Here is a 13628-nt window from a genome sequence, read left to right as displayed (position 1 = left end):
CATCCCATTCTCTGTAGCCCCTTTCTCCTCCTGCCTGCCCTCAATCTTTCCCAAGATCAGGGTCTTTTTCAGTGACTCAGCTCTCCATGAGAGCCCCGTGAACAGTATCAAAAGGCAAACATTTTGTACTTATATAGAATGAATTTGCAGGGTATTTATATTCTGTGTAGGTAGATGAAGAGTTTTCAGAAATGGTATAGACATTAATGCTCCTCTATCTTACAATTGACATCTAGCTGTCCCAGTCAAAAGAACAATTGAAAAGTGTGATGAAATTTAACTCAATCTCAGAGTATTGGAAACTTTTTAAAATTTTAATTTTATCAATTTTTAAAAGATTATTGAAGCAAGGTTTTTGAAGAAAATTATTTTACAAGTTATTTTCTGCAAAACCAAAGGGATGTTGCCATATTTGACTCTACTCTAAAATATTTTTTTCATAGTATGTTATAACTGAAAAAAGACAAATATTTTCTTATGGGATATGTAACAATATTATAATGTAGTCCTTAAGTTGTTTCATATTATTGTGTGCATGCATAGATATATAAATTGCAAATCTAGAAAACCATTACAGGGATAATTTCTTTTTGAACAAAAGACTGACTTTATGGACTATGTCGATATTTTATCTGTTCTCGATATAGTAGAGAGAAGCACATAGATGATACGTGTACTGCATGATAAAACAAAGAATAATGAGTTAGGGTTCAGAGCACTGCTTTGAAAACTGACTACTTGGAATTAAATCTTAACACTTCTTGATTATATGATAGTAGGCAATTACATTATTTCCATTTCTTGTTTTTTTCAATAGTAAATGGGGCTTCAAAGTGCCCCTTTATAACTATATATATTAATGTACAATGTCTGTTGCATAGTGACTGCTCAATAAGTTTTAGATATTTAGATTATTAACATGGCATATATTTCTTGGCATCAAGTAGTCTTATTCCAGTGATATGTTGCTGATGATATTTTGTGATTATGTGTAATGGTGTATAGAGATTTATATACACAGTGGGACTTCCAGATGTTCAAACTGAATTTAGAAAAGGTAGAGGAACCAGAGATCAAACTGACAACACATGCTGCATCACAGAAAATTCAAGGGAATTCCAGGAAAACATCTTCTTCTGCTTCATTGACTATGATAAATCCTTTGAAGGTGTGGATCACAACAAACTGTGGAACATTCTTATAAAGAGATGGGAATACCAGGCCACCTTACTTGCCTCTTGTGAAATCTGTATGTAGGTCAAGAAGCAGCAGTGAGAACCAGACATGTAAAAATGGAATGGTTCCAAATTAGGAAAAGAGTACATCAAGGCTGTATATTGTCACTCTACTTAATTAACTTCTATGCAGAGAACAGAGTACAGAGGGTTGGATGAAGCACAAGCTAGAATCAAGATTGCTGGAAGAAATATCAATAACCTCAGATATACAGATGACACCACCCTTATGGCAAAAAGTGAAGAGGAACTAAAGAGTCTCTTGATGAGAGTGAAAAAGCTGGGTTGAAACTCAACATTCAAAAAACAGAGATCATGGCCTCTGGTCCCATCATTTCATGGCAAATAAATGGGGAAATAGTGGAAACAGTGACAGATTTTATTTTCTTGGGTTCCAAAATCACTGTACATGGTGACTGCAGCCATGAAATAAAAAGACGTTTGCTTCTTGGGAGAAAAATTATAAGCAACCTACACAGCATGTTAAAAAGCAGAGACATTACTTTGCAGACAAAGGTCTGTCTACTCAAACGTATGGTTTTTCCAGTAGTCATGTATGGATGTGAGAATTGGACCATAAAGAAAGATGAGCACTGAACAATTGATGCTTTTGAGCTATGCTGTTGGAGAAGACTCTTGAGAGTCCCTTGGACAGCAAAGAGATCAAACCAGTCAATCCTAAAGGAAATCAGTCCTGAATATTTATCAGAAGGACTGATGCTGAAGCTCCAATACTTTGGCCACCTGATAAGAAGAACTGATTCATTAGAAAAGACCCTGATGCTGGGAAAGATTGAAGGCGGGAAGAGTAGGGGACTTCATATGAGATGGTTGGATGGCATCACCAACTTGATGGACATGAGTTTGAGAAAGTTCTGGGAGTTGGTGATGAAAAGGAAAGCCTGGAGTGCTACAGTCCATGTGGTCACAAAGAGCCAGACATGACTGAGTGACTGAACTGAACTGAACTAATAGACAGTGGGTCGCATACATAATAGAAATTCAGATGACATGGAAATAGTACCTTGCACTTTCTGGTGTCTTTTCAACCCTTCAACTATATATTAATGCCAAAACATTGGTAAGGCAAAGCTGAAATAGGAAGGAGAAACATTGTAGTAAGGAGAGATCTAGGAAAACATAATTATTTGGCCCATTAATTGTGGTGCTTTCCCCAGAGCAGAACAAAACCCAGGATCAGCTGCTTTACACCTATTAGCCAATAATTTGAGAGGCATGTGTCTGTTGAAGTCAAAGATGCTGTACTTACAAGACTGAAATGGGCAAACAGGAAAAGGGCAAAAAGCTGCTTTCAAGAGAACTTGAAACAGAGAAAGGGATGTTATGATAAGAAAATTCAGTCTTTAAAAGTTGATGTTCAGCTTCCTGGCTCAAGTCAATAGACTTTTCTTAAGGAAGATGGTCCTTAAAACTGAGGCCAACAGTGGTAAATTTATCTTTATTACATGGTGTTGGGACAGTATGGGTAGATTACACAAAAGTTAATTTTTATAGTTCCTCCATAAGTTTACCTTCCATAAAATATTTTAAATATAAGAGATTTGCAAACATTTCTCAGTTTTTACCTTTTCATTTAGTATTATACATGGATTAATAGTCATAATCCATTAAATTAATTAGTTACTTTTACACTCCAAACAATTACTTTTAATGTTTTATATCTATTTTGTTTATAGTTTTCATTTTTTCCAAGATTAATTATCTGAAATAAATAATTATTTCTAAGATGAACACATCTTACAATTAAGAAGTGTTCATGATAAACAAATATAGTCGAATGTAATTAAAAAGGCATGGATACAAATGCTAGTCATTCCATCATGTACTTTTAAATCCTTTCTAGGTAACCAGAATTCTTGCTATAGGTAGAAAAAGAGAGGGTGGATTTGTGATGATGGAAATTGTTGAAAAGGAAAGAATCAATTTAGCAACAACAAGACAAACTTTTAGAAACAAGTTTCTTCTAAATTAAAATAATGTTTGCACTGCTTAATAATTGATTTCTTGACTAGAGAGTCGACCCTGTTCTTGTTATGCATTAGGCAGGCAAGGAAATTAGACAAGCAGTGTTTCTATTTCCTTCATGTGACTTTTGGAATTAGCCCAAGGTTCACAAGTGAATGAAAATAAACTTTTAAATTATTACTGTAATTCTTTATTAGGCTTGATAATGATTACTGGCCCTTCCAATTTTGACAAGAGGTATAATTTTTATTGGTCTAGCTGGCTAATAGACCTTTGCCTATGGTGATGTTCTTGTCACCCTCTCTTGCATGCTTCCTAGAAAATAACAATTAAAGTTAATAGAGTATTTATCATTATTTCAAAGTGGTAACCACTTTTTTTCCACAATGTACAACAGCTAGAATCTGAATGAAACATTTGCATTTAAATTAATCCTAAGGGGATTAAATGGAAGTTTGTAAAACACAATGAAATAAGTATAGAATTATACCTAAATTAGTACAGTAGCTATTATTTATTTAGTCCTTTAGGTATTCCAAACATTAGCAAATATTGCTTTAGCTTTACTCTCTGCCACAAAGGAAATATTTACTCCAAATTAAAAATTAAGAAACTGAGTTCAAGAAGTTATACACGCATTGAATAAAACAAGAATGCCATTTTTGAATTTTGCTTTTAATTTCAGCAATTCCACATGGTTTAATTGGTAAGTGACTGAACTACACTTAGCACTAATAACTTTCTGCCTTAATGGCACTTTTCACTGTGTCATTCTCCCTTCTTGTCCTGGCAATGTCTTCAGAGAAGACAGAAAATTTGTAACATGACATAGTTTACGTTTACTAGGAAAACTAGCGGAGAAGGCAACGGCACCCCACTCCAGTACTCTTGCCTGGAAAATCCCATGGACGGAGGAGCCTGGTAGGCTGCAGTCCATGGGGTCGCTGAGAGTTGGACACTACTCAGTGACTTCACTTTCACTTTTCGCTTTCATGCATTGGAGAAGGAAATGGCAACCCACTCCAGTGTTCTTGCCTGGAGAATCCCAGGGACGGGGGAGCCTGGTGGGCTGCGGTCTATGGGGTCGCACAGAGTCGGACATGACTGAAATGACTAGCAGCAGCAGCAGCAGGAAAACTAAATCTCAGAATATGAAGGGGATGATAGTGGTGACAATGGTGAGGATGCAGAGGAGGAACAAAGACATGCTTAAAAGAATTTAAATTCAGCTTTTAGTAGCAACTTTTAAAGGTTCAACTTTAAGCTGCCTGATCTACTTTTATATAAATTTCTATTTTTATGATACTCTTGTCTTTTAAAAATTATGCTTTAAAGGAAAGAAACACAAAATACATATTAATTAATTGTTACATGTTAGAAAATTGAAGAGCACAGAAATTATATTTCTGACTCGTGTTTTTATGAAGCTGTTCAATATAAGATAATTAATTTAAATTATTCAAGTCTGAAGAATTTGGATGTAGGGGAAACCAGGAAGAAACACATGAAAAAATTATAACTTTAGGTTTTCAAACTTTGGGTGTCTATAATTCAGAGTTAATAATTCTTATTATTATTACTATATATTAAAATTCTGAAAAATAAAGAGATGCACCAGATAAAGTCAAAAATTTCTTCTAGCTTTAAACTTGGTAATTCAGTTCAGTTCAATGAGAACTTAATAATTAGCTATGACAGGTCATCTACAGTGGACTAGTTATGGTGGAACCATGTGAAAATGAGGGTAAGGTTTCAATATGCATAGGATCCATTGCTATGATACCAGTCAAAGGTGACGATTACTTTAAGAATATATTGGATAAATTACCATAATCAGTTCAGTTCAGTCGCTCAGTCATGTCCAACTCTTTGTGACCCCATGAATCACAGCATGCCAGGTCTCCCTGTCCATCATCAACTCCCAGAGATTACCCAAACTCATGTCCATCGAGTTGATGATGCCATCCAGCCATCTCATCCTCTGTCATCCCTTTCTCCTCCTGCCCTCAATCCCTCACAACATCAGGGTCTTTTCCAATGAATTAACTCTTTGAATGAGGTGGCCAAAGTATTGGAGTTTCAACTTCTGCCTCAGTCCTCCCAATGAAAACCCAGGACCGATCTCCTTTAGAATGGACTGGTTGGATCTCCTTGCAGTCCAAGGGACTCTCAAGTCTTCTCCAACACCACAGTTCAAAAGCATTAATTCTTCAGCACTCAGCTTTTTTCACAATACAACTCTCACATCCATACATGACCACAGGAAAAACCGTAGCCTTGACTAGACAGAACTTTGTTGACAAAGTAATGTCTCTGCTTTTCAATATGCTATCTAGGTTGGTCATAACTTTCCTTCCAAGGAGTAAGCATCTTTTAATTTCATGGATGCAATCACCATCTGCCGTGATTTTGGAGCCCCCCAAAATAAAATCTGACACTGTTTCCACTGCTTCCCCATCTATTTCCCGTGAAGTGATGGGACCAGATGTCATGATCTTAGTTTTCTGGATGTTGAGCTTTAAGCCAACTTTTTCACTCTCCTCTTTCACTTTCATCAAGAGACTTTTTAGTTCCTCTTCACTTTCTGCTATAAGGGTGGTGTCATCTGCATATCTGAGGTTATTGATATTTCTCCTGGCAATCTTGATTCCAACTTATGCTTCTTCCAGCATACTGTGTATAGAAGTTAAATAAGCAGGGTGACAATATACTGCCTTGATGTATTCTTTTTCCTATTTTGGGAATCAGTCTGTTGTTCCATGTCCAGTTCTAACTGTTGCGTCCTGACCTGCATACAGGTTTCTCAAGAGGCATGTCAGGTGGTGTGGTATTCCCATCTCTTTCAGAATTTTCTACAGTTTACTGTGATCCACACAGTCAAAGGCTTTGGTATAGTCAATAAAGCAGAAATAGATGTTTTTTTGGAACTCTCTTGCCCTTTCCATGATCCAGCAGATGTTGGCAATTTGATCTTTGGTTCCTCTGCCTTTTCTAAAACCAGCTTGAACATCTGGAAGTTCACTGTTCACGTATTGCTGAAGCCTGGTTTGGAGAATTTTGAGCATTACTTTACTAGTGTGTGAAATGAGTGCAATTGTGCGGTAGTTTGAGCATTCTTTGGCATTGCCTTTATTTGGGATTGGAATGAAAACTGACCTTTTCCAGTCCTGTGGCCACTGCTGAGTTTTCCAAAATTTGCTGGCATATTGAGTCCAGCACTTTCACAGCATCATCTTTTAGGATTTGAAATAGTTCAACTGGAATTCCATCACCTCCACTAGCTTTGTTCATAGTGATGCTTTCTAAGGCTCACTTGACTTCACATTCCAGGATGTCTGGCTCTAGATGAGTGATCATACCATCGTGATTATCTGGGTCATGAAGATCTTTTTTTGTACAGTTCTCCTGTGTATTCTTACCACCTCATCTTAATATCTTCTGCTTCTGTTAGGTCCATACCATTTCTCTCCTTTATCGAGCCCATCTTTACATGAAATATTCCCTTGGTATCTCTAATTTTCTTGAAGAGATCTCTAGTCTTTTCTATTCTGTTGTTTTCCTCTATTTCTTTGCATTGACCACTGAGGAAGGCTTTCTTATCTCTTCTTGCTATTCTTTGGAACTCTGCACTTAGATGCTGACATCTTTCCTTTTCTCCTTTGCTTTTTGCTTCTCTGTTTTTCACAGCTATTTGTAAGACCTCCTCAGACTGCTATTTTGCTTTTTTGCATTTCTTTTCCATGGGGATGATCTTGATCTCTGTCTCCTGTACAATGTCATGACCCTCCATCCATAGATCATCAGGCACTCTGTCTATCAGATCTAGTCCCTTAAATCTGTTTTTCACTTCCACTGTGTAATCATATGGGATTTGATTTAGGTCATACCTTAATGGTCTAGTGGTTTTCCCTACTTTCCTCATTTTATGTCTGAATTTGATAATAAGGAGGTCATAATCTGAGCCATAGTCAGCTCCCGGTGTTGTAAACTCCTAAGAGTTTAGGAAGCTTCAAATCTTTCTTGGCTGAACCCATATACAATTTCAGGTGAAAATGAAAGTGATGTCGCTCAATCGTGTCCGACTCTTTGTGACCCCATGGACAGTGGCCTGCTCCTCCGTCCATGGGATTTTCTAGGCAAGACTACTGGAGTGGGTTACCATTTCCTTCTGCAGGGAATCTTCCCAACCTAGGGATCGAACCCAGGTCTCCTGCACTGTAGACAGATGCTTTACCATCTGAGCCACCAGGGAAGTCACAATTTCAGGTAATTTTTGTAAGTATTCTGATGCTGGTAATGACAATAAATGCACTAAATATGCTGATCTTATTATCTTGATATCATTTTTTGATCTTGACATGCATCATTTTATTCAATTTTATAACACATACAGAAGTAGTCATTTTGAGTATCCATTATATAGTTTTACTTGCTCAAGGTCACAGCCCTAGTTGCTGGCAAAATAAACACCTGAAATTATATCTGGTTCCAAGGCTAAGTTCCTGAGCCTCCTGGCTCACTGCCACTTTATACTGTTACCGTGGTTTCCTCTACATGAGAATTGCCTTGGAAAGAATAAAGCATGACTTTCTAAAGTGATTTGTCTGAAATTAAATCCCACATTTTAAATTTAGTAGCTGATTTTTGGGGGGGGGAATTAAACTTTTGAGAGAAATCAGTTATCTCATAGTGATTCTCTATGAAAATTTTCCACCAAGATACACACTGTAACAGTCTTACCATAAACAGTCATATTTGTCTCTTACCTTGTAAACAAACAAATGTTTCTAAGAATAATTCTGGAAATAATAGGCTGAAATTTCCGTAATTCAAAGATAGGTGGAAAATAATTATTGGGTTAATCAAAAAAGTTTTAAGAAAATATATCTGTATTAGTTTTAATATACATTATAATTTGAGCAGGGCGGCAAAGAAAGGTATCCTAGTATGATTTTTTTTAGATATACCAAATCATCATAGTATTTCTTTATATATGTCTTCACTCACAGGGATTGAAAAATCCTTGGAGTTAAGGTGTATATTGGAGATGAATAATGTTATACATGCTACATGCAGTTAGTCTTGCAGTATATTTTCTTCAGTGGTCTACAGTAAAGCATGACTGTTTTTTAAGCATTATCAAAAAGTAGAAAAAATGCCAGTACATCAATTTCATTGTAGAAGAAATCAAAGTGTTAACTTACATATCAATGCTACACTCAGTTTATCGATGCTACTATGTGCTAAGTTGTAGACAAGATACAGAAAATGTAAATGTTTTCATGTTAGAAGCATTTTATAATTACGATGTAGAAATTAGTCCTTTACTAACCAAGTAATTTTGCTTGGTTCCAAGGACTGTCACTGATATGGCTAATAAAGCTCTGGGAATATCACAATAAATTTGAATAGGCAAACCACTCCACTATTCTTGCTTGGAGAATCCCATGGACAGAGGATCTGGCAGATTATAAGTCCATGGGGTCACAAAGAGTTGAATGTGACTGAACGACTATCACTCAGTCTCTGCTAATGTTACTGAGAAGTCTTCCATCGTGGCACAGCAGTAAAGAATTGCCTGCCATTCAGGAGACGTGAGTTTCATCCCTTAGTCAAGAAGATTCCCTGGAGAAGGAAATGCCAACCTACTGCATTATTTTTGCCTGGGAAATTATATAGACAGAGGAGCCTGGTAGGCTACAGTCCATAGAGTCAGACATGACTTAGCAACTAAACAACAGCATTACTGAAGCAAACAAGTCTGCTTACCTGTGCACTGTAAAACCAATCCATTGACACCAGGTTGTGGTGAAGGAAAGTGTAGCATTCATCACAGGGAACCAAAAAGAATAGGCAGCTCATGCTCAAAAGACCTGAACTCCCCAGTGGGTTTCAGCAAAGCATTTTTAAAGACAGTGTGATGCAGGGGCCTGCCTGTGTAGATGTGACCAGCATCTACACAGTTCTCTAACTGGTTGATGGGAGGTGACAAGGCAGTGTCAAAGGTGTTAACATTATCAATCCTCATGCTTCAATAAGTCTGAGGGCTACCTGCCCCTGATCATCATATAGTTAACTTCTTTCATGAAGCAGGTTGTCTTAATATTTGTAAAACCACTGAGAAATGTGGATCAGATAGTATTATCTAGATACTTTGGGGATTAATTAAAGATTCAGTTCAGTTCAGTTCAGTCGTGTCCAACTCTTTGCGATCCCATGAATAGCAGCATGCCAGGCCTTCCTGTCCATCACCATCTCCTGGAGTTCACTCAGACTCACATCCATCAAGTCCGTGATGCCATCCAGCCATCTCATCCTCGGTGGTCCCTTTCTCCTCCTTCCCCCAATCCCTCCCAGCATCAGAGTCTCTTCCAATGAGTCAACTCTTCTCATGAGGTGGCCAAAGTACTGGAGTTTCAGCTTCAGCATCATTCCTTCCAAAGAAATCCCAGGGTTGATCTCCTTCAGAATGGACTGGTTGGATCTCCTTGCAGTCCAAGGGACTCTCAAGAGTCTTCTACAACACCACAGTTCAAAAGCATCAATTCTTCGGCACTCAGCCTTCTTCACAATCCAAATCTCACATCCATACATGACCACAGGAAAAACCATAGCCTTGACTAGACGGACCTCAGTTGGCAAAGTAATGTCTCTGCTTTTGAATAGGCTATCTACGTTGGTCATAACTTTTCTTCCAAGGAGTAAGCGTCTTTTAATTTCATGGCTGCAATCACCACCTGCAGTGATTTTGGAGCCCAGAAAAATAAAGTCTGACACTGTTTCCACTGTTTCCCCATCTATTTCCCATGAAATGATGGGACCAGATGCCATGATCTTCGTTTTCTGAATGTTGAGCTTTAAGCCAACTTTTTTGCTCTCCTCTTTCACTTTCATCAAGAGGCTTTAGCTCCTGTTCCTTTCTGCCATAAGGGTGGTGTCATCTGCATATCTGAGGTTATTGATATTTCTCCCGGCAATATTGATTCCAGCTTGTGTTTCTTCCAGTCCAGCGTTTCTCATGATGTACTCTGCATATAAGTTAAATAAGCAGGGTGACAATATACAGCCTTGACACACTCCTTTTCCTATTTGGAACCAGTCTGTTGTTTCATGTCCAGTTCTAACTGTTGCTTCCTGACCTGCATACAGATTTGTTCAGTGGCTGCTAATATGACTGATTTACTGTTTGTTACCAGTTCTCTAGGCTGAATTGCTGTTTTTCTCACTACATGTTCATATCCTTTTCAATCATTAATTCTTGAGCCAGGATTTTGCAACTCAGGAGAGGCCTGAGAGACTACAGGTAATCTGTAAATAAAAGGCAAGCAGAGGATATGGGGGAATGCTCGATCCTGGGAAGGCCCCATAGGATCCTGCTCATTACACAAAGTTGAGGGGAAAGAGCAGTTCTGTTAAGGAACATATTTTCAATAAAATGTTTTGGGTTTATGAGAGTTACATAGTAAAAACAAAACCCAAAAGCCACAATAAAGCCCAGGGTAGAGTCATTTAGTCCAGGAAGGCCAAATAATTCCAAGGTGTTTATATCTGTGTATTAAGTCAAAGACCAGGAAGTTAAAGGTTTCCACCCAGAATTAGTCTCATTGTTGTCAGACACGACTAAGCGACTTAGCAGCAGCAGCAGCATTGTTGGTGAAACCTGATCTTGGTTCTTAGAGAATGAAACAGAACTAAATATTTGATAAAAGGGATTTACACTCTGATAAAGTGGAGTAAATTAATGGTACACACACACAGTGGTCACCTCTGGAAGGTATAACTAGCCACTGTCTCTTGCTGCTCATCATTTGCATTTTTTCTCCTCTGCACTTTTCTTTTTTAAAACTCTGTCACTCTGTGCTGCAGGGCACAAAATGCCACCACAGTACACCTTCTTCCTTTAGATCGCTTCTTATAACCTTCAGGGTGCACTCTGTCTATTCATTCTATGACAAGTAAGAATCACTCTCCCTCAGTGTCCAAGGTATCATGTTCTCTAGTTCCCATTCCTGACTTCCTGTCTCCACTGACCTTACTTTAGTCTAAGCAAAATGTTACAGTGTTTTATTTCATAGCTTCTTTTCTGATCTTCCATGTTCCATTCTAAGCAACTTCAGTAACATCTTCCACAACCTTTCTCAAAAACGCAAATCCAGTCACATAATTTTCTTATTAAAATAGTCACTAACTCTTCAGAGCTTCCAGAATATAGGCCAAAGTTTTTTGTTTAATTTCAAATATTCAATATGATATATTCCTATTTAACCTCTTTATTTATCCCTCCTTGTTTTGCTCAATCAACTAGGGATAATACTAGCTACTAATATTATCTTCAGTGAATGAAGTTTTATGTCTGTGTGGTTTTCCTTATGTTATTCTTTTTGCTTGGAAGGACCTCAGTCACAATACTTTCATGACTTCACTTGAATAGTTTCTCTTCTACTTGCAGTGGCATTGCTTTACAATCTTTTGTTAGTTTGTGCTATACAAAAAAAAAAAAAAAATCAGCTATGTGTAAACATATATCCCTTCCATTTTGGATGTTTCTCACCTCTGCATCCCACCACTCTAGGTCCTCACAGAGCACCAAGCTGAGCTCTCTGAGCTTTGCTTCAGGTTCTCCCCAGCTCTCTATTTCTCACCTAGTAATATGTATATATCAATGCTACTCTCTCAATTACCCCCACTCTCTCCTTTGCCCAACTCTGGGTCCACGTCTTTTTCTATATCTGCATCTCTATTCCTGCCCTTCAAATAGGTTCATCTGTACCATTTTTCTAGGTTCACATATATGTGTTATTTTTTTTCTTTCTGAATTACTACACTCTGTTTGACAGACTAGTAGGAGCAGAAATAAATTAAGTAGAAATGAAAAACCAACAGAACAAGTCAATGAAACTATAATCTGGTTCTTCAGGAAGATAGACAAAACTGATAATCCTTTAGCCAGACTCATTAAGAAAAAGGGAGAGGATTCAAATCAATTAAATTAGAAATGAAAAAGTTGAAATTATAACTGACATCAAGAAATAAAAAGAATCATAAGAGACTACTACAAGAAAGTGTATGACAATAAAATGGACCACCAGGAAGAACTGGACAGGTTCTTAGAAAGCCACAACCTTTTAAGACTGAACCAGGAAGAAATAGAAAATATGAACAAAGCAATCATATGTAATGAAACTGATACTGTGATTAAAAATCTTCCAACAAACAAAAGTCCAGGGTCAGATGGGTTCATAGGTGAATTCTACCAAACATTTAGACAAGAGCTAATGCTTATCCTTCTCAGATTTTCCAAAATATTACAGAGGGAAGAATAATTTCAAGCTCATCTCATGAGAACACCATCACCTTGATACCAAAGTCAAAAAATATATCACAAAAAGACCATTACAGAAAAAGAAAATTACAAAGCAATATCACCAATGAATATAGATGCAAATATTATTGACAAAATACTAGCAACAAGAATCCAACAACACATTGAAAGGATTGTACAATATGATCAAATGGGGTTTATCTCAGGGATGCAAGTATTCTTAAGTGTATGTAGATCAATCAGTGTGATACACCATATTAGAAAGTTAAAAGATAAAAATCATATGATCATCTCAATAGATGTGGAAAAAAGTTTTGGACAAAATTAAATACCCATTTATAATAAAACTCTTTAAAAGGTGGACATAGAGGGAAGCCACCTCAACATAATCAGCAGTATGGAAAATGAGAACTTCCAGATGTGTAAGCTGGATTTAGAAAAGGCAGATAAACCAGACATGAAACTGATAACATCAGTTGGATCATAGAAAAAGGAAGAGAATTCCAGAAAAATACATCTACTTCTGCTTCATTGAATACACTAACACCATTGAATGTGTGGATCACAAGGAACTGTTGAAAATTCTAAAGAAATGGGAATACCAGACTACCTTACCTGCCTTATATGTAACCTGTATGCAAATCAAAAATAACAGCTACAACCAGACATGGAACAATGGACTTGTTTAAAATTGGGAAAGGAGTATATCAAGGCTGTATATTATCACACTGATAATTTAACTTATATGTAGAGTACATCATGTGAAATGTTGGGCTGGATGAACCTAATCTAGAATCAAGATTGCCAGGAGAAATATCAACAACCTCAGATATGCAGATGAAATCACCCTTATGGCAGAAAGCAAAGAGAAATTAAAAAGACTCTTGATGAAGGTGAAAGAGGAGAGTGAAAACTGGCTTAAAACTCAACATTCAAAAAGCAAAGATCATGGCATCTGGTCCCATCACTTCATGGCAAATAGCTGGGTAGACAATGGAAACAGTGACAGACTATTTTCTTGGGCTCCAAAATCACTGCAGATGGTGACTGCAGCCAAGAAATTAAAAGACACTTGCTCCTTGGAA

This window comes from Ovis canadensis, chromosome 17 (assembly GCF_042477335.2).
Source record: "Ovis canadensis isolate MfBH-ARS-UI-01 breed Bighorn chromosome 17, ARS-UI_OviCan_v2, whole genome shotgun sequence".
In the NCBI taxonomy this organism is placed as follows: domain Eukaryota; kingdom Metazoa; phylum Chordata; class Mammalia; order Artiodactyla; family Bovidae; genus Ovis; species Ovis canadensis.
This window is presented reverse-complemented; position numbering follows the sequence as displayed.